Here is a 22,233-nt window from a genome sequence, read left to right as displayed (position 1 = left end):
TTAATAGGTGTTGCACTCTGCACTTTAAGTCTTTCCACTCATAAAACCATTTTCTAAACAAAACACACTCAAGTTAATTTACGTTAAATTTACTGTCCAAAAATTATTTGTCTTTTCACTCAGATTTCTAATTTCTTAACAATACTGTATGCACTGTTTTTCTTTCACTGCACAACACTAAATTCCCATGTGGTCTAGTGGAGAAGTTCTTGCCGTTTAATCACTGTCAGAGTCTGAGAGTAGCACAGGGAGGTGACCTAGGGGTGTGTCGCTGAGTCGTGGTGATGGCATACCCACTGCAGACGACTCTGAAGACAGACGCAAACTCACGTCGAGCAGTGACTCCACCGTGGGTGATGTGCTGGGCTGTGGCTAGGAGCATGAAGGCCTGTCTTGGGGAGGCAACGGAGTGGAGCCAGGGCTGGGCACAGCGGGGGTCACGGGCCTTAAAAAGCTGTCAATCGTTGATTGACGCAAGGAACGACGATTCTGATGATTAATGATGCACTGCCTGAAAGCACGCACTTCATCCACAAGTCCCAAGGGCCCCATCTCCCTGTCGCAGTCCGGGTGTTCCAGGTAGTCCAGAATGAATTCTAGGTGTTCCCGGAGTGCGCTCAGCTTGGGGATGGCTGGAGTAGTGTCATGCTGAGAGGAGTCCGCATTATCGTCGCCGTCCTCGTCGGATCTTCAAGCTGGGTACTGACACCTGCAACTGAAGATGCGATCTCGATATCAGACAGGGTCTGATACCCAGGATCACCCTCGTCGTCATCCAACCACTCACACACTTCGTCCACATCAACATCATTCCCATGCGCACGTAGACATGCATGGAAGTCATCCACATCGAAACCTAGGAAATCGTGCTCCACATCCGTTCCGAGAAGCAGACGAGACCAACCTTTTTCTAGAGTCTTGACAGGGACTTCCTTCCATGCACTGGCCCAGTTGTAAATGGCAGACTTGATGTTGTAGCGGTGAAGGTTTTCCAAAGTCCGCTGGCCTCGCGTGTCCCGTCTCTCCCTGTGTGACTCTCTATTCTTGTAATAAGTGAGTCTTGAGTTTTTATTGTTATTTCGATAATTGAAGAGCAAGAAGAGTTAAAGATGAAATTCAGGGAGTTGATCTTGATTTATTATCTCCAGAGATAGTCTTGAGTTGAGCAGAGTATGTATTACAGAGACTTAATATACTAAGTAAGTCTAGTTGGACCCCTCTTTTTGTTCACTCTCTCCACTACCTGTCGGTTCTATATCTAACCTCCTTCTGAGCTCTGCTTCCTAAATTCTGGCGTAGCAGGGATCGCGTCACGTGTGTTACACTGTTGTTGAAATGTTCTAGAAGCCTGTGTGTGAGTATGTGTGCATGTGTGTGTATGGTCACTAGGCACTGTTCGTATGCTTATCTCGCTGACACACTACCTATCTCATCCTCTGACTTGCTGCTTCTGGTATATTGTCAACATTTCTTCACGTAGACTTGCAAGCTCATATCCCGTTCCCAGGCTTGCCTGGTGCTCTGTCTATCTGTCTATCTATCTATCTATCATGGTTTCTATAATGAATTGTATTTATAATATGGAGTCCTTACATAGCTCGGTCATGCCACTGGAGGTCCTCCTACAGCAATCATTATTGACATAGGCTAATCCATTAATACATAACAGTCTTCTTAACTCTTAATATATAATATTGATTATAATATGGTACAGGTATATTCATGGTAAATTGCAATGATCTAGTAATATTACATTTTAAACAAGCTGTATACATAATTGAATAAATGCAATAAAGTTAAACTATTGAACTGTAATACAGTTTGTAAATTGATTATTGTAGTAAAATGCATACATGCACGAAAAAAAAAAAATAGTTTAAAGTTAAGATTATGGTAAGAGCTATTAATATTTCATTTAAAGATAATCCTACTGGTATAGCATACTTCTATACCATGGGTCATTCTTCTTTGTATTTTATATATATATATATATATATATATATATATATATATATATATATATATATATGTATTTTATATATATATATATATATATATATATATATGTATTTTATATATATATATATATATATATATATATATATATATATAAAATTAATACTATATACAAAATATGTCCACTTCATTCAGGGGGGTTAACCTGGATGTTAACTCTACCCCCACTAAATGCTGACTCCAAATTTGCAATTCTTGCATGCATTCTGTGCATTGCAAACAACACTACTGCAGATACAATGCAGAAGATTATAAAGACAGTAGGTGCTGGGCTATACACATAATATGGGTTGAACATACTCAAACTCAAATCTTCCCAGGGCTTCATTGTTTCATTGATCAGTTGCATAGTTTCAAACTTAGGTGAAGTCAACTTAATACTAGTGCTCATGTTTAAGTCCATATCAGGCAGTGGGTGGATGTGTTTGTGTGTATGATTGAGGATGGCATAGTGATTGATGGTGGATAAAGTGGACATGGATGGTGTAAATACCGCACAGTAGTCTGGTGCTATGTATAATCCTGAGGCTGAAGTATGAGATGGTGGTATATCTGGACAGACTATGTAAACTGATGTGTTATGAGTGAAATAAAAAAAACTGTGAGTGTCCGATGCATTTATGGTGTACAAGCTTATCTGGAGCAATAGTGAAGTTACACTGATGATGCATATTGTTATTTCTGATGATAGCCATTTCACAAGGGACTGTATCAGTAGGCTGAAACGTGAAAATGTATGCAGGACAAAGATGAAGAGCAAGTAAGGATGTGTGGCAGTTTCGTTCAATCGTTGATTCACATGCGAAAGTGACAGTGTTCCGTCTCTTGGAGACCATGATGAGTTCGGTGTCTGTGTTGATGTTGATGATGACCAAAGTGTTATTATTCTTAGAAGGGAAGGGGTGTATTTGGTATACTGTGAACAGGTCTTCAGTTATGAATGGTACATGAACTACTACTGATGTTGGTGTTAGTGTTGCTTCTAAATATGGATAATATTGCATGAATTCCCTACTTCGGAACAAAGGCTTCAATTTATGTTTATGTATGACTAATTATCTGACGTAGCTCATGAACTGGAAGTAAGTCAATTGTGATCTTGCCATCACCAGCATTCGAAATTCCTTGCATAAATGCCCTGTAACGAACTCTAGTGTTGTCTAATTGTAGTAGAATTGTGTCAATATTCTGTGATGATGGAGAAGTGTTGGAAAAGTGTTATGTTACCTTCCATTTCTTTTATTTTATCTACACTTTCAAGAGCTATGTTTTCTGCCTTTTTCAGATTTTTCACAATTGTCTTCATTGCTGAGTTATGTCCTGTGATGAATTTATCTTGGTATGTTAGTACCTGAGCTATTTTATTAAATTTGTTGTTTATTTCTTTAAGGTCTTCCTCTGCAGCCAATCCGAAGATGTTCCCAAGAACTGCGCCACCCAGTTCGAACAAACCATGCTTTTGGCGAGTACATGTGATGTTGTTCTTTGTTGCTCAATACCTCCATTCCATGAGATGGGAGATCTTGGATCATGATGAGCATAGTTGACTTAGCCTGTTCTATTTTCCGTTTCGCTAACTTCACTATTTCATCCACTTCCTTTGTGTTATGTGCTTGTGAAACATATCCTCCTGTCAATGAAGTCCAGGGTTCGCATTGGTCTTGCAATATTTTCTAGATTAGAAGGTAATTCATACAAGTAATCCAGACTTATTTCAGTACTCATGACATCTTTTACGATTGAAGTCGTGGCCGTTGGAGCTATGAGGCATCCTTGCCGTACTATGTGTTGGGGGTCTAAGTGCGCATATCCTCTTGCTATGTATAGAAGAATCCATAGCATAAGTCCCTTCATCGCTACCTACCGAAAAAAAAAATCTATTAGTTTCCTAATATGGTCATGCTGTGGTCGATGATAGTGATGATGTGCGTTACGGTTGATTGTTATTTCATTTATAGAAGGAGTTTAAATCGATATTTAATTCTGGTAAATGATGTACTGTACTGTAGATTTTATTGGAACAGTTGCACCTATGTTTGATTGGTATATGACCTTAATTTATTTTTGTAATTATTGTTGTTTTTTCGATTGGTTTCATGAGTTACGTTCGCTTGTTTGGTTGTATCTGAGGCTGAATAATTATAGGAGAGTTCCCTTGAAACTCGTTTTAACCCGTCATGTCCCGAGGTTTTCTGCACCTCCGACATCCCCCAGTCCCGAGGTATTTTCGAAATTTTTTTTTTGGCTAAAACCTTCGCTTTTGGTGAGAAACATCGAAAATTCATAGAGAAATCGCTCACCTGAGGTTTAAAATACCCAATCCAGGTAGGAGTTCCTCCTTACCTGACTGGGTTTTCTAACATGCTGGCACCAAAGAAAACGAGTTCTATGGGAGGGTAACTATTTTATCCACTCATAAACGGTATTTATTTATTTACTTGGTACGAATGTATATGTAGTATGAGAGTATATTGGTTTTCAAGCAGTAATAAAGGCATTATAAGCATTGTTTCACTCACTAACTAATCACCATACCGGACCTTTTTTTGCCACATTACCTGATCATTATTTCTGGCTGTTTCTTCTTCTAATGCTATGTAAACATTGTCCTCCACATTGTCATCGATTGGGGAATCACTCTGGCCCTGAATATCTTTACTAGCCAGGTCACTGGTAACAGGTCCTTTGCCAAGACAATGGCGTGAGGGGGGGAGGGGGGAGGTTATGCGGTGTAAGGCATTGTCCCTGCTTGGCATCTTGTAGAGGAATAGAGGAAGGTGTCCCGTGTATACATACGAAAAATCACGCACAAAAATTGAAAATTGTGCAAATTAGGGACCTTGTAATTGCATGACGTACTGGTACGTCGCCGGGACTGGCAAATGCAAATCGTTGCAACGTACCCATACGTCGATGGAACGGGGCGGGTTAAATGGTCAAGATGAACTGGTTTCTCTTCACCACTAGACAGTAATTTAATTAAAACTTTGCTTTTATATTAATTACTCTGTATGGGCCCTCAAATTTTGGGGATAATTTATTGTCTCTCGTATGAATGATACCATAAACAATGTCTCCTAAGCTGATAGGTGAATCTCTTGCCTTCTTGTTAAATGTCTCCGTCTTTTCTTCCTTGGATATCATTAATTCTTTTTTGACTCTTTTGTGTATGTCCTGGAATTCATGTAAACGGAGTTTAGAGTAATCATCGTAATTGTATATGGGCAGATTGTCACCTTGTAGGAGCTCATATGGTAGTTTTTTATCTGTCCCATATATAATGAAATGTGGTGTGTCAACTATGGATTTATTTATAGATCCATTAATTGAGGCTTCTACTCTGGGAATCCAATCATCCAAGCATGCATAATTTTCATTGAGAATGTGTCGTAGCACATCTAATACTTTTTTGTTTTGTTTCTCTACTAACCCATTAGATGCTGGGTCATAGGCTAAAACATTTACCTTTTTGATGTTGTATTGTTTACATATTTCTTGTAAGATATCAGAATTAAATTCTCCTGCATTATCACTTATTAGTACCTTTGGGGTAGTAAAGCGACATCTTACATTATCTTTTATTGCCTTTGCTACTGTCTCTGCTGTTTTATCTTTAATTGGAGCTAAAATGACATAACGGGAAAAATTATCCGTTGCTACGAATAGATATTGGTTATTATTGTATGATAATGGCATCTTGAGTAAATCAACAGCGACAACGTCCCATGGTTGATGTGGTACAGGGTAATTACCCATCGGTGCAGGTGTGATTGGGAATCCTTTGTGTTTTGCACATGATTTGCATCTGTCTATATGATTGTTTATATCTTTTCGTAATGAAGGCCAGTAATATAACAGCTGGGCTTGTTTGAATGTTTTATCCTTTTCAGGATGTCCTGCATGTGGGCTATCGTGTATCGTTCATAATACTTGGGGTATCATGTCATTAGGTACTACCAACTGGTTAGTATTTCTTTGGCGTTTTGGTTGTTTCGGGTTGATCTTGCATAAAGTATTGTTGACTATTGTGATTTGTTCGAGTGGTACATGCAATTTGGGTAATCGTATGTCATTTCCACTTTCTAACTTATATATAACTTTAGACCATATTGGGTCAAGTCTTTGTGCTTTTGCGATATCACCGTGGTTTGGGATATTTCCTTTGAGATCTAATGCCACGACCTGAATTGTGTTCAGGTTCCTACATAATGCGTCGGCTACTATGTTCATTTTACCTTGTATATAATGAATTTGTACATTGTAGTTTTCAACTGTGTATTTCCATCATGGTCTCCTCCCAGAGAGGAGTTTTTCTTTAAACATACCCACTAGTGGTTTATGGTCGGTGAATAAGTGTATTTCGTAACCATATACCAAATCTCGAAACTTTGGTAATGCAAAAACCACTGCCAGTGCCTCTAAGTCTGTAGTGCAATAATTTTTCTCTGCACCTTTTGTTTGTCTGCTGTGTTACGGAACAGAGAAAACTGTCCCGCAAAGTTCCAGGTTCAAAACAAAGAGTTAGGTAAAACTACAAGTTAAAGTTTAATGCTCAAACTAACAACAAAACATTCAGGACTCATAAGGATAATGTAATGGCAAAAAACAGGTTAAATATATGGCTAACTGCAATAGCCTCTATTAACACGAAATTAGCAAGAGTAAATTTATCTAAGTCAGCCCTGATAAAATGAAAATACACTGGGTAATGCTCAGTTAATGCAAGATAAATTATTACAGATACAAACTATTATTAATGATAGCTGACAACAAGAACTTTACATGAATTACAAAACCCTACTAGGCCTAAGAATCAACCTTATGCTACACAGTACAAGAAAAAATGCAACAACAGTTATACTCAAATTACACACAGCTGCTAGATGGTTGGAGACTTCCTGAGAAACTCACAATAATAATAACTGTACAGGGGAGGACAGAGATGTGAACAAAATGAGGAGTAGATCTAAGTGGCAATGATGCAGAGACTGAGCTCATTATATAGGGGCCAGCAGAGCTTGATACAACTTGTAAGAAGGACGCGCAAATGAAGCCATGGGGACAAAGAGTTGACAATCCCGCACTGAACAACAGAAAGGACGACTTATTCTACTATAACGGTAGAAGGGGGGGACTGAGGCAGAACACGCTCGTGATCAAACATGCAGCATACTGTGCGTTAAAATTACACAAAGGATGATGAAATCGTAGGCTATGTAATACCTCCCCACAAGGAAAAAGAAATTTACAAAGGAAATTTCTTATTACTCTAAAACAATCTGTCTAAAGTCTAGATAAGCAATCTGCAATAACATTTTCTTTCCCCTTGACATGTTGTATGTCTAATGAATACTCCTGAAGAAGTAGACTCCATCTTGTCAATCTCTGATTTTTATCTTTAAACTTACTAAGGAATTTCGGTGGGTTATGATCGGTATAAATGACTATGGGGTCAAAACCAGAACACAAATAAAATGAAAAATGCTGTAAACCCAAAATCAAGGCCAAAAGCTCTTTCTCAATAGTGGAGTAGTTCTTTTGAAGTGGAGTGAACTTCTTACTGTAATAAGATACAGGGTGTTCAATACCCTGATCATCCTATTGCAGCAAAACAGCCCCAGCTCCTGTATCACTTGCATCAACAGCCATCTTAAAAGGCTTAGCATAATTTGGAGTAGTGAGCACTGGCTGACTTAATAGAATAGCTTTAAGTTTGTTGAAAGAGGATTCACAGTTATCGGTCCAGACAAATTTAACTCCCTTTTCAGTAGGTCTGTAAGTGGTGATAGAAGAATAGAAAAGTTAAGAACAAATCTCCTGTAATAACCTACCATTCCCAAAAATCTTTGTAGCTCTTTCCTACTTTTAGGTCTGGGAAGATCACTTATAACCTGAACCTTAGCTCCTGGCAATGCAACATGTCCATCACCAATTACGTACCCAAGGTACTGAACTTTAGCTTGACCAAACTCACACTTTGATAAATTAGCTACAAGATTAGCCTGAACTAAACGCTCAAGAAATTTACTGACATGGCATAGGTGATCTTTCCAGTTGTCACTGAAGATTAATACATCATCAATATAAACAACACACCCTGCCAAACCCTCTGTTACAACATTCATGAGCTTCTGAAATGTGGCTGGTGCATTCTTCATACCATATGGCATTACCGAACATGCAAAAGTCTTTCCTGGTGTTACAAAACATGAGATCTCCCTAGTACGTTCAGTCATAGGTACTTGCCAGTATCCCTTTAACAAATCAAACTTACTTATGTACCTAGCCTTTCCGATCTTGTCTATGCAATCTTCCACACGAGGGAGAGGGTAAGTGTCTGTTTGGTTATCTGATTAACACGTCTGTAGTCGATGCAAAGCCGCTGTGACCCACCCGGCTTAGGGACCAGAGTGACAGGAGAACTCCACTCGCTCTAACAGGGCTCAATCATCTTGTGGTCCAACAGGTAGCCAAGCTCCTTCTGGATGAGAGGAACTTTCACTGGGTTCACACGGTAAGGAGGCAGTTTAATTGGCTTTGCGTCTCCAACATCGACATCATGCATCAACACAGTAGTTCTTCCTGGAGTGGCATGGAACACTTGCGGGTACTCCTGCAGTAATGCCGAAAACTCCTGCCTTTCCTCGGGAGGTAGATGAGAAAGCTTAGTCTGGAGATCATTCATGATATCAGGATTCTTCCCCAAACTATCACTCAGTCTCATACTGCATGGGAGAGCTTCACTTGCAGACTCGGGTGGAACAGCTACAGTGCAGACTGGATTATTTTCGTCCCGCCTGTGATATAACTTTAGCATGTTGATGTGACATAGTTGCTTGTTCTTTCTACGATCTGGTGTGGCGATGACATAGTTGACATCACTGAGTTTCTTCTCCACGAAATAAGGACCACTAAACTTGGCTTGAAGAGGTTGCCCATGCACTGGTAGCAGAATCAAAACCTGATCTCCTGGCTGAAAGTGGCGTAACCTGGACTTCTTATCATACCAAGTCTTCATCTTCTTTGACCAGCTCCTAAATTCTCTCTCGCCAGCTGTAAAGCAGTGGACAGCCGTTCTTTGAACTTCATCACATATTCCAGCAGGTTGACGTCATCTTCCTCCGACAGCCAGCATTCCTTGAGTAGCTTAAGGGGTCCTCTTACTTCATGGCCAAACAGTAGTTCAAAAGGTGAGAAGCCCAGTGATTCATTTGGAGATTCTCTTGCGGCAAACACAACGAATGGAAGACCTTTATCCCAGTCTTTCTGATGTTCCAAACACTATTTCTTGAGCATCGATTTGAGTGTTTGATGATATCTCTCCAACGCTCCTTGGGTCTGGGGATGGTAAGCTGAAGACGTGATCTGGGTGATGCCCAACTCTTTCAGAAACTGCTTGAAAACATTCGACATGAAATTACTTCCCCGGTCTGACTGTACCTCCTTGGGCAGACCAAACTTTGTGAAGAACCCCAGCATTTCCTTAACCACGTTCTCTGCTGAGATATTTCTAAGTGGAATGGCTTCAGGATAACGAGTAGCCATATCAATCAGGGTCAACACATAAGAAAATCCTGAAGAAGTCTTAGGAAGAGGGCCCACAATATCCACCAACACACGGGTGAAAGGCGCCTCAAAAGGAGGAATGGGAACTAGAGGTGCAACCTTTTCGGTCTGATTACACTTCCCCAGAACTTGACAGATGTGACAAGACTTACAATACCAGGAAACATCTCTGAAGACACCTGGCCAGTAGAAGTGTTTCAAAATGCGTGCCACAGTCTTTCTCACTCCAAGGTGTCCTGCCAAACTGGAATCATGAGCCACTCTAATGATATCCTGCCTACAAACACGAGGGATGACAACTTGATGTACAACCTCCCATTCACAGTTGCCTGATGCTGTTGGGGGTCTCCACTTCCTCATAAGTACTCCTGACTTTATATAATAACAAGTAGAAGCACCAGCTAACTCTTCCTCACTGCAAGCAGAGTTAGCTAGACCTTTCAACTCAGGGTCAGCAACCTGCAACTCAACCAACTCTTGACGAGACAAATTATCAACACTACGGGGTACTGCCTCATCTGGTGAGTGGTCCAAATTAGCAAGAAAAGTGTCAGCTAGGATAACATCATCATCATCATTATCCTCTAAATCACCAGTAACTTTAGACTTAGCCCTAGTGACAGAACATGCAGGGAACACATCAGGGACATCACAATCCTGGGACGCAGCCACTGGCTCACTAGACAACTGAGGAGCTGGACACACTTGACTTCCACCAATATCATTTCCAAGTAAGAAAGTTACACCTGACATTGGGAGTGTCTCAAGCAACCCAACCATAACGGAACCATTAAAAAAACCAGACTCTAAATTCACTCTGCACAGAGGGACAGAGAAGTAATTATTCCCTACACCTTGTAAGATTACAGTTTCATCAGAGGAATTAACATTAGAACCTAGAACACTGGTCAGCATAAGGGATTGGCAGGCACCTGTATCACGATATATTTTAACTGATTTCCTGTCATTACTGTCCAGAGGACGGACAAAACCATCAGACAGGAAATTAGCACATGAACTCTTGAGAGTGTCACCCACGTTACTGCTCAAAAGAGGAGCTCCATCATGAGAATTTAAGTTACCCCTCAAAGCAGGTTCAGTTAACTCAGTTAAAGAATTCTGGGAACTCTCAAGAGTGGACACTAGACCAATTGACTGAATATTTAAAGACTCCTTTTTGTTCACATGACGCTGTCTCCTGAAACATTTCTCCGTAGTATGACCAAGCTTACTACAATAAGTACATTTACTTTTCTGAAATCTAGAGGTGAAGCTGGTATTTACTTCCTGAGAAACATCATCTTTATTCTCTTTCCTGTTACCTGTACTCTGAGTAGAGGCAACGTATTTACTCTCAGCTTTCCCTTTTTCTCTAGAATATCTCTTGTGAGTGAGAACATATTCATCAGCTAAAACTGCAGCATCAGACAAATTATCTATTCTTCTCTCATCAAGATATAGGCTTACATCTTTATAAATACACCTCTTGAAGTCCTCCAGCAAAATCATCTGCTTAAATTTACCAAAATCAGAATCCACATTCTTAGAATTTAACCACTGCTCTAACAGATCTTCTTTGTTTTTGCATACTCAACATGGGATTGCTTATCTTGCAATTAGGTTGTCCTAAATTTTACTCTATAGGCTTCAGGAACAAGCTCATAGGCCTTAAGAATCAAGCTCTTAACTACATCATAATTATCAGATTGATCCTGAGGCAAAGATGCATAAGTTACTTGAGCTTTACCGGTGAGAACAGTTTGAAGGAGTACTGGCCAATACTTTTTGGGCCAATTAAAACCCGTAGCTACCCTCTCAAACAACTGAAAATACTTTATTAAAATCAGATTCATTAAAAGGAGGGACAAGTTTAACATTTTTAGCCACATCAAAATCATCAGAGCTAGATGATCCAGTTCCACATTGTTTCATGCGATACTCATGGTCTGCCTGAATCCTAGCTAGTTCAGTTTGTGCCTGAGCCTGTACCTGTGCCTCTTGAATACGAGCATTTGCCTGAAATTCAGCCTCCTTAACACAAGCCTCCATAGCCTGAGACTCAGCCTCCTTAGCACGTGCTTGAAATTCAGCTTCCTTCACACGAGCCTCCTGCAGGGCTAGCTGTAACTTGGCTAATTCAATCTGTGTTTGCTCATTTGGAGGAGTTACATTAAACAAGCTTTCATTAATCATGTCAACAATTTGATCTTTAGAATGATGAGAGCGAATAGCAATTCCCAATTGTTGAGCAACAAGCTTAAGTTCATTCTACATCACACACTGTTTTTTTTTTTTTTTTTTTTTTTATGTGCTCGACTCTGGGCATAGGCTTCTCAGCCTGCTCCCAAGGCCCAGTAGTCTTCCTACATATAGTACACCTCTACATGTCACCACTTCGGCGCTAACACCCACCGTCCATTTTGAATACATGCTAGGGCTGTCTCATACAGGACTGGTGTATTGGTATTAGCGGGGGTATTTTTACGACATGTCGCCGGGTCTTCTGGTAGATCGGTAAAGTCTGCCATAATGAAATTCAAATCCTTAAACTGTTCCCTGCCCCAGTGGGGATTTGAACCTGGGTCCGGTAGGACCGCAAGCCACCTCTCTACCGATTGAGCCACTGCCTCCCCCACATTGACAAAAAATCTTTGGCTTCATCAAGTGTAGTAATAATAGACATCATGAATAAATCACAGTCACAAAATATCAAGCAATATCCTTATGATAATATCCTGAATATCCTGGCAGGGACGCCAAATTTATGTTACGGAACAGAGAAAACTGTCCCGCAAAGTTCCAGGTTCAAAACAAAGAGTTAGGTAAAACTACAAGTTAAAGTTTAATGCTCAAACTAACAACAAAACATTCAGGACTCATAAGGATAATGTAATGGCAAAAAACAGGTTAAATATATGGCTAACTGCAATAGCCTCTATTAACACGAAATTAGCATGAGTAAATTTATCTAAGTCAGCCCTGATAAAATGAAAATACACTGGGTAATGCTCAGTTAATGCAAGATAAATTATTACAGATACAAACTATTATTAATGATAGCTGACAACAAGAACTTTACATGAATTACAAAACCCTACTAGGCCTAAGAATCAACCTTATGCTACACAGCACAAGAAAAAATGCAACAACAGTTATACTCAAATTACACACAGCTGCTAGATGGTTGGAGACTTCCTGAGAAACTCACAATAATAATAACTGTACAGGGAAGGACAGAGATGTGAACAAAATGAGGAGTAGATCTAAGTGGCAATGATGCAGAGACTGAGCTCATTATATAGGGGCCAGCAGAGCTTGATACAACTTGTAAGAAGGACGCGCAAATGAAGCCATGGGGACAAAGAGTTGACAATCCCGCACTGAACAACAGAAAGGACGACTTACACTACACACTACTATAACGGTAGAAGGGGGGGACTGAGGCAGAACACGCTCGTGATCAAACATGCAGCATACTGTGCGTTAAAATTACGCAAAGGATTATGAAATCATAGGCTATGTAACAGCTGGCAAATGCAATTGGTTGATTCTTTCCTCTTTTATCTTCTTGCATCAGTACAGCCCCTAATCCTTTAACTGATGCGTCTATACAGATAATAAATTATTTTGTGAAATCCGGATATGCCAAACAAGGCATTTGTTAGTTTAATTTTTAGATTGTTAAATGCTTTTCTTTGTTCTTCTTCCCATTGGAATATAGCATCTTTTTTGAGTAGTTGGAATAGAGGAAAGGCTATATGAGAGAATTGTGGTACGAATGACCTATAGTACCCAGCTAGACCTAAAAATTGTCTAACTTTGTCAGTCATAGTGGGTTCAGGAAAATCTCTCACTGCCTGTATTTTGTCATCAGTGGTATGAATACCATTAGAAATTAATTTGTGGCCTAAGAAATTTATTTCCTTAAAGCAAAATTTGCATTTAGAAAGCTTAATTTTTAAACCAACATCACTAAGCTTTTGTAAGAGTAAGTCTAATTTCTTGAGATGTTCTGTAATATTTTTCGTTGCGATTATAATATCGTCAAGATAAACAAATATTCCTTGTCCTAAAATTCCTGACAATACGTAATTCATAAGACGCTGGAATGTGCCTGGGGTTGTCCTCAGTCCCATCGGCATCCTTGTATATTGATAGTGTCCTCTTTTCGTGGAAAAGGCAGTGTATTTATGTGACTCCTGTTCAACCGGTATTTGATAATAACCATTTAGTAGATCAATTGTGGAAAACACATTATTTTCCGATCCAATATTCTGTAGAACGTCGCTTAGCAATGGCATGGGAAATCGGTCTGTGATTGTGTGATTGTTTAGTTTACCGTAATCTACTACCGCACGCATTTCTTCATTTCGTTTGCCACGAAGAATAATGGGGCATTCCATGGGGAGACTAAAGGTTCAATAATTCCAAGTTTTAACATTTCATCGACATACTGATTCGCAAGTGTACGTTGAGATTGTGGGATGCGGTAGGCTGGTACGAAAATTGGTGGTGTTTCTGGGTGCACATTAATCTTGTGATTAATCAGGTTAGTACACCCTAATTGTTCTCCGGGTAATGCTACGGTGTCCCTGTGTGTTTCCAGCAGGGTTAACAAATCATTTTCTTCATCAAATTCACCTGAGTGAATTAAATTCTCTTTTATGCTTTCTCAATCCGTAGATTTTATCTCACTTGTAACTCCAGTAATAACCATTTCCTTCACAGGGGTGGAACAATTTTCAATATTAACTATGGAAGTCCCCTTTTTCAACTGTACTTCCCCATTCGTGTGGTTAATTATGAATATCTGAGTTTGCCCTTCGTCATTCATCTGACATAATGCGTTTTCTACTGACAATCCCTTTACTTTACATAATTCTTCTAAGACAAGAACAGTACTATTCCGCAATTTGCTCTTTATGGTAGCTTTCATATAGGAATTAGGTGGTATAACTAAATCATTGGTGAGATGGGCGGGAAAAACTGATAAATCAGTATTGTTACCTGGGTCTCTAATCATGGAGGCTGAGGCTGATGGTGTGAGTGGATCTATACACTCATCGGTTTGTGTATATTTGTTTAAGCTTATAATATTACCAATTCTTTTTGGTTCTGTTTTACTAATCGGTGAGGACTCTGATGGTATTTCCTCTATGAATTCACTGTCAAAGTCTATTCCATTCATTTGTGGGAGTAAAGTTATGTTCTCTGCTCTCATGCATCTTAAGCCCAGTAACATATGAGCTTTAATTGCTAAGTTTTCAACGATATAGAAAAATGCAGAGATTGGTCTTGTAGTCTCTGTGAAACTGATGTTTAACCTTATCATACCTTTTACTTTGATTTTTTTTTTCCATCTACTGTATATAAATCTAAATCAGCTTCTTCCAGAAAAATTACTTTCTTCCTATTTTTAAAAATTCTATTTATTTCTTCTTGTGTTATTAAGTTCACTGGAGAGGCTGTATCTAAAAATGAGGAAACGTTTTGATCCTCACATACAGCTGGTATCAGGATACACTCATTTCCCAACATGCCTCCTATGTGAATTTTAGACTTGCTTTTCTTTACGTTTGTTCGTTTTTTGTCATGACTTTGTCTTCCCCCGATTTGAACATAGACACAATTTTTTCTACTGTTTTGCAGTTACTGGTCCAGTGCCCTTGGCATCTATGATGCCTACAGTAGGGACCAAATCCTTGTGTCTTTTGTCTATCCTCTTTTGTTTTGATAAAGCATTCATTCCTTGTGTGTCCTGGTTTTGCACAATAATGACATTGAATGGACCTATCTCTTGACTGTGACCTACGAGGTGACTTCCCATAAGTAGTGTTGCCTGTGGCACGAGATCTGCTCGGGCTGCGAGGAAACTTATGAAACTGCCTGTAGCCTGGTGTTTGTGATCGAACCCTCGACACGTTTAGTTGTTTGCTCTGCCTGCTTTCGGGTTGCGATCGATTTTGTTCTCTGTTTGGAGTCGTTGTAGATGTTTTCACAGCTGATACTGTCTCAGGTACTCTCATTCTACTAGAATGTGCGTGTGTGTCGATCATCCCTGCTTTACTGCACTGCATCTCTACCTCGTTCATTAAGTCTAGTAAGCACATGCCTGGGGTGTATGCGATCGTCTTGGCGATCTTAAGGGTCCTATCAGGTAATTTACACAAGGCGGCTACATAACCAATGATGTCCACGACGAGGTCTGGGGACATCTTTCCATCATCTGTTATCCAGTTTGAGTTTTCCAAAGTAGCTAATAATGTTCTTTTGATTGTGGAGACATCAGCAGTTATATCACTGAGCACATGGTTTGTAGTGTGCTCCCTTACAAGTTCTACAACCTTATGTAAATCTGGAATTATACCTGGCAAGAAGTTCATACCTCCAGAAAATTTATTCAAAAATTCAGTTTTAAATTCATCATATGTCTTAGCCTTGAGGAGCTTATCTGACCTTATTAAATTGCTTGCTGGACATCTTTCCTGGCTTATGCAAGATGAAAAAATGGCAATTTTCTCTTGTTCATCTAGTATGTGTCTTTTGATAAAGATTTGTTCGCACTGACTGACCAATGAAATGACGTCAATACAATCTTTTTCTGTGCCAGAGAATTTTGGGGCAGTATTATCTTCATGATAAACATAAACATGAGGTGGGGATGTTTGATCCGCAGTATTTGTTGCGTTATTCATTTTCACTGCTCTGGTAATTTAACTTCGACTTGCTTATCGTTGTGTGAGGGAATAGTGGAATAGGTTCGGCCTGAACGGTGAACCCTGTTAAGTATATTGTCATATGTGTGCAAGTCTAAGACAAAGTCCTCACTTGCTACATCAGAGGGTGTTTCCCACTCATCATTTAGAACTGACGTATTTGTTTCTTGATCTTTAGTTTGTGTTGAGTTTTGTACAATGGGTGTGTTGCCTTGGTGCTCTATTAATTGTGGATCCACTGTGGGTGCTAATTGTTTATCATCTGGTATTAACGTGGGTGGTGGCGAAAATATCCCTGTCATTAAGGTATGGTGTTATGAAATGCGCCTTTTGTTTATGTCCTAACTAAACAGATGAGTAAATGAATTGCAATAAATGATAGATAGTGAGTGTATAAGTGTATATATAGAAATAAGTAAAGGAGTTGAATATACCTAATTTTAGCACTGAGAAGAAATGAGTAAGTATAATTTCACCCACTTGATACAGATCGGAGAGGCGTGTCGATGCAACTGTCGATCTCGGAAGAAAAATGCAGGGTTGAGTGAAGATCTCTTGATAATTCAAGGGCTGTGTTGATGGACGATATTACTCAGGAAATTCCATGGCCTGGTGCATGTAGTGGTTAACAGCTGTAGTCACAGGCAAACCTCAGCATAGAACATCGAATTTCCAACTCAATACTGTGGAAATAAATGAGTATGACTAGGAGCTATGTGAATTATGAGTAATGAGTAGTGGGTGAGAAGTGCCTGGTGTCAGTCACACGTTGATTGGCGTGGCCTTGTGTCAGCAAACTCGCGTGGTGATGTCATCTCAGCAGATACACATGGTGACGTCGGCTTCCCACACTGGTAGCTGTGGTGAGTAACTGAGTAGCGATGCATAACCTGGGTGAAGAAAGGTGAGTAAGATGCGTTATAAATGTGGCTCTGGTGTTTTGCTGTGTGTCTTGACCTCTGCGTCAGCGATGGAGGTAGGCGGGAGAGAGTGTTGGGGTTTTGTGTGCTTGTTGCTTTGGTTTCTCTTTTCCTTTACATGATTTGTTTTTTATTCTTCTTGCTGCTACTTGAAGTTACGTGAAGATTATAGAGTTGTTTTGTAGACTTGTAGGCTCATAGGCTCGTAGGCTCGTAGGCTGTATTTTGTAGGAATTCACTGTAGAACTGAAGTTAATCTTGTAGAGTCTCACCTGCTTTTATAGAAATTCACTGTAGATTCGTAGACGAGGTTCGTACGTTCGCTGCTGCCAATGTGACTCTCTATTCTTGTAATAAGTGAGTTTTGAGTTTTTATTGTTATTTTGATAATTGAAGAGCAGGAGGAGTTAAAGATACAGGGAGTTGGTCTTGATTTATTATCTTCAGAGAAAGTCTTAAGTTGAGCAGCATATGTATTACAGAGACTTAATATACTAAGTCTAATTGGACCCTTCGTTTTGTTCACTCTCTCCACTACCTGTCGGTTCTATATCTAACTTCCTTCTGAGCTCTGCTTCCTAAATTCTGGTGTAGCAGGGGTCGTGTCACGTGTGTTACACTGTTGTTGAAATGTTCTAGAAGCCTGTGTGTGAGTATGTGTGTATGTGTGTGTATGGTCACTAGGCATTGTTTGTATGCTTATCTCGCTGACACACTACCTATCTCATCCCCTGACTTGCTGCTACCGGTGTATTGTCAACATTTCTTCACTTAGACTTGCAAGCTCATATCCCCGTTCCCAGGCTTGCCTGGTGCTCTGTCTATCTATCTATCTATCATGTTTTCTATAATGAATTGTATTTATAATATGGAGTCCTTACACCTGCGCTCGTCCTCGTCTTTGAGAACAACCATTACCTCTTCCAGGAACTTCCTTCGGTATAGCCGCTTCGTTGCCATGATCACTCCTTGGTCCATTGGTTGGATGAGAGCAGTAGTATTAGGTGGCAGAAACATGCACCTAATGCGGCCATTCTCAGCCACCAAGTCCTTGTCGCACAGGTGGGTAGGTGCATTGTCGAGGAGAAGGAGAGCCTTTACCTGGTCGTGTGGGATTCCCAGTTTCTCCATCTAGTAATGTATGACCTCCTTGACGAAATGGCGGTGGAACCAGTCTTTGAAGTTGTGGCCTGTGAACCATGCCTTCAAGGAATGGTACCACACGACAGGAAGGACATCCATCACCCCACGAAGACACCAAGGCTGCTTTGCATGGCCAACAATAACAGGTTTAAGCCGGTGGATGCCGTTAGCATTAGCACAACACAAAGCAGATATCCTTTGCTTGGAGAGCTTGCGGCCAGGTACACGCTTCTCCGTCTCCTCGGCTAGAGTGTTCGTAGGCAAAGAGTGATAGAATAAACCAGTTTCGTCAGCGTTGTAGACTTGACCGAGAGTGAGGCCCTCCCTGTCGATCAAGCCCTTCACCTTGTGCCGAAACTCCTCTACTCCATCCTCGTTAGCATTCAAAGCTTTGCCATGAGACTTACAGTTGGTAAGGCCATGTCATAATTTGAATGCGAAGAGCCAACCCTCGGATGCCTTGAAGTCTAGGGCGTCGTGAAGCATTGCGAAATTCTCAGCAGCAGCCTTCAGCTCTGTACCACTTACCATCACACCAGCAGCACGTTGCTGTCAATACCAAATCAACGTGGAGCAGTCGTCTTCAGCAAACTTGGGAGTAAACATCATCTTCCTCTCCACGTTGCGTTTGCTTTTCGATGAGAAGTCAGCTGTGTACTGCATGAGTTTGTCTCAGGATCTCTTGATATCAAACAAAGTAGATCGGGCCAGGTTGAACTCACGAAGGATGCGTGACGAAGACCATCCCGCATCTACTTTCTCCAATATCTCCCTCTTCTCCAGAGTCAAAACCATTCTCTTCCTCTTCTCAGGCGGCAAGACCATCATCACACACACAAAAGAGAGGCACAAGAGCAGCAGGAGAGCCTGCAGCAGGTAAGGCACCACCACAAAAGCGAGCATGTGGGCAGTCATGATGACGAGCATTCACTCACGACAAGAAACGGGCGGAAAGTGGGGAGGATGCATGGGGCGCTCTAGCATACGTCGGAGGAATGACACACCAAAACAAAGCTGTCCCGCGCTGCGCGCGCCTAGTTCAAATTACGGGCGGGAAAAAGTCGGATTTTTTTCGATTTTTTTTTGCGGTTTTCGGACCATTTTGGGAATATTGGATCCCAGGACGATTATGTTCAGTAAGTGGGGATGTCTGGAAAGTGGGCATCTGGATAGTACAGGGATTACTGTATATATATATATATATATATATATATATATATATATATATATATATATATATATATATATATATATATAATATATATATATATATATATATATATATATATATATATATTGTATATATATATTGTATATATTGTATATATATATAATATATATATATATATATATATATATATATATATATATATATATATATATATATATATAAATATATATATATATATATATATATATATATATATATATATATATATATATATATATATATATATATATATATATATATATATATACTGTATAGAGAGAGAGAGAGAGAGAGAGAGGGGGGGGGAGGAATTAGAACGGAATCAGATATGTAATGGAGGGAGGGATGTGTCCGTGAACACCAGTTGCTGAAGGGGGCGTGACTCTTGGTCGAGAACCTGTGTTCTAGTCAACTTTTAAAATTTCATTCAGTAAGAATAATTCTGTTCATTACCAATCGATTACGATCGTACCTATAAACGAATGTACCAAAAATCATCCCTGTCAGTGTACTGATTGTCGAGATATGATGAATTTGATATTTCACGTGTCGTCAGGACCACTCGGTTCATCAGATCGACTTAGGTCAGTACATAGCATAACAGGTCATGACTTCTAAAGAAGAGAGTAAATAGTCATGTTGGCACACTGCATTTCCAAATCAGTCATCCTATCAGACACGAATGGGGTGGGCAGAGAGGAACTGGAGACATGGCTTTGGATACTGATAGTTGATCGTGCAGCAGGACTTAATGTACTGACTCCCACAATTATGCGTCTACAGTCAGGCTTGTACCAGACGCCAGAGATCAGGCCTGGCACATTTGGAGGAGATGAGTAACTGCGATGTGTATAAGACGTCCTCTCGACGTTTGGGAAAGCTGGCTTGCCGATGATCACTCTGTGTCGTCGGCTGGTATTTTCGCTCTAATATTATATTATCTTCAAACTGTGTATTAGGTTTGGAGGTTAAATAAAGTTTGGTGTAGCAAAATAATCTTTGACTATTCAAACTGTTTTATACAGTTACGTACAAGGGTTACACAGTATGAGTTGGAGTGCTATATGAGAACGTCTTACTATCCCCACTCCCTGGTTATTAATGCCGTCTCTAAGCTCACAGCGGGGCGTGGGAATGAAGCTGACAATGCATCGAATGTTCTATGCTGATGCCTGTGAGGCATGCTATGTGATGCTGTGTTGCTATGTGAATCTTTAGACATGCTAAAAGTAAGTCTGACGTAAGTTATGATATATACATATACTCTGCAGGTAGATAAAATAAGAAGAAAATGAGAAATATAGGTAATACTTATATGTGAACGCAAAAATATGGATACAACTGATACAGGCTTCACTTTTGGTAATATCTTTAAATCCGGAAACTCTGTTCAGCACTGTACTTCTTTAGTCATCTAAATTCAATTGTACAGTATGTCTCCTGTAAAGAGCTCCATACAGTCCAGTACAAAGCAACACAGTGCTGCCACACTGTTCAAATCCTCAATTAGCTTACAAACGCGGAATCCGGAGAACTCATTTTCAGCATAAACTTACCATCCCCAGACGATTTTATGGGAGACTTTTCAATCGAGATGGGACATGCTGCAGTTAATCTAATTAAGCCAATTCACTACTTCGATCCTTCATAAACCTAGATTACATGTACGCTAAAAAAAAAAAAAAGAAAAAAAAAAAATGGCCACAGGCACAGCAAACCTTGCCCGACAGCAGTTATTTTATTTCTGTTCAATACTGACTCATTTCTGCCATATAGTGTCAGTGCACAATTAACCCATTTGCTCCCAAAGACCCCAATATAGAACTTAACTGGGCATTTTCAGAAGTTAATAAAGGAGTGAACCCAGGGGAATGGACCTATGAGCTTCGCGACTATAAACCAATGGGCTGTGAGTTAATGAGTTTAATTCTAAAGTAAATGGCACAATGTTTTCAGGTTACGCCCTCTGAAAATTCGTGATCTTGTGTTTGACCTTTCAAGGTCACTCAAGGTCAAAGGTCATGCAGCCAAATGAAAGTCAGTATGAGACTTCCTGTATCTTGGTAACAGTAAATATCTCTACCTTCAACGAGTTTCAAGTTATAGCCCCCTGATTATCAGTGTCCTTGATTTTGACCTTTCAAGGTCAGTTACGGTCAAGGTCAAGGTCTTATTTATCTTTATACCTAGGCTCCTTCCCCCAAAGAAAAGGGGGTAGCCGAGACAGGACGATATACTGTACTCCCAATTTACTCATCCACACACACATATTTATTCGTATCTTAGGCCCACAGGGAGAAGCGACAGATCCTCACCGCACCACACAGCACGAGGGTCACCTGAGCAGTGCAATCAGCAACATCTACAGCAGGGCCCGAAAGCAGAGCTGGTTTACCTCTGCCACGTCATAATGGACCCATATCCCTACCAGCAATTAGAAACCCATATTTTTGTTTTTTTAAGCGAGGAAGAAGGAACCAAAGGCCATGAGCCCGCAGTAACAGTTCCCTCCAAGAGAAAAACAAAATACAATAGAGAGTTAAATTCAAGATCCGATCATTTTGAGATGCCTGGACACTGCGTTTGAAAGACTGGAGATCATAGGCAGCAGGAAATACAGACAGAGGGAGACAGTTCCAGAGATGATCTGTTGCATAAATGA

This window comes from Coenobita brevimanus, chromosome 55 (genome assembly GCF_032717465.1).
Source record: "Coenobita brevimanus isolate Jiangsu-jjx chromosome 55, ASM3271746v2, whole genome shotgun sequence".
Lineage (NCBI taxonomy): Eukaryota > Metazoa > Arthropoda > Malacostraca > Decapoda > Coenobitidae > Coenobita > Coenobita brevimanus.
The sequence above is the reverse complement of the archived record's forward strand: the minus strand, read 5'-3'. Positions refer to the sequence as shown.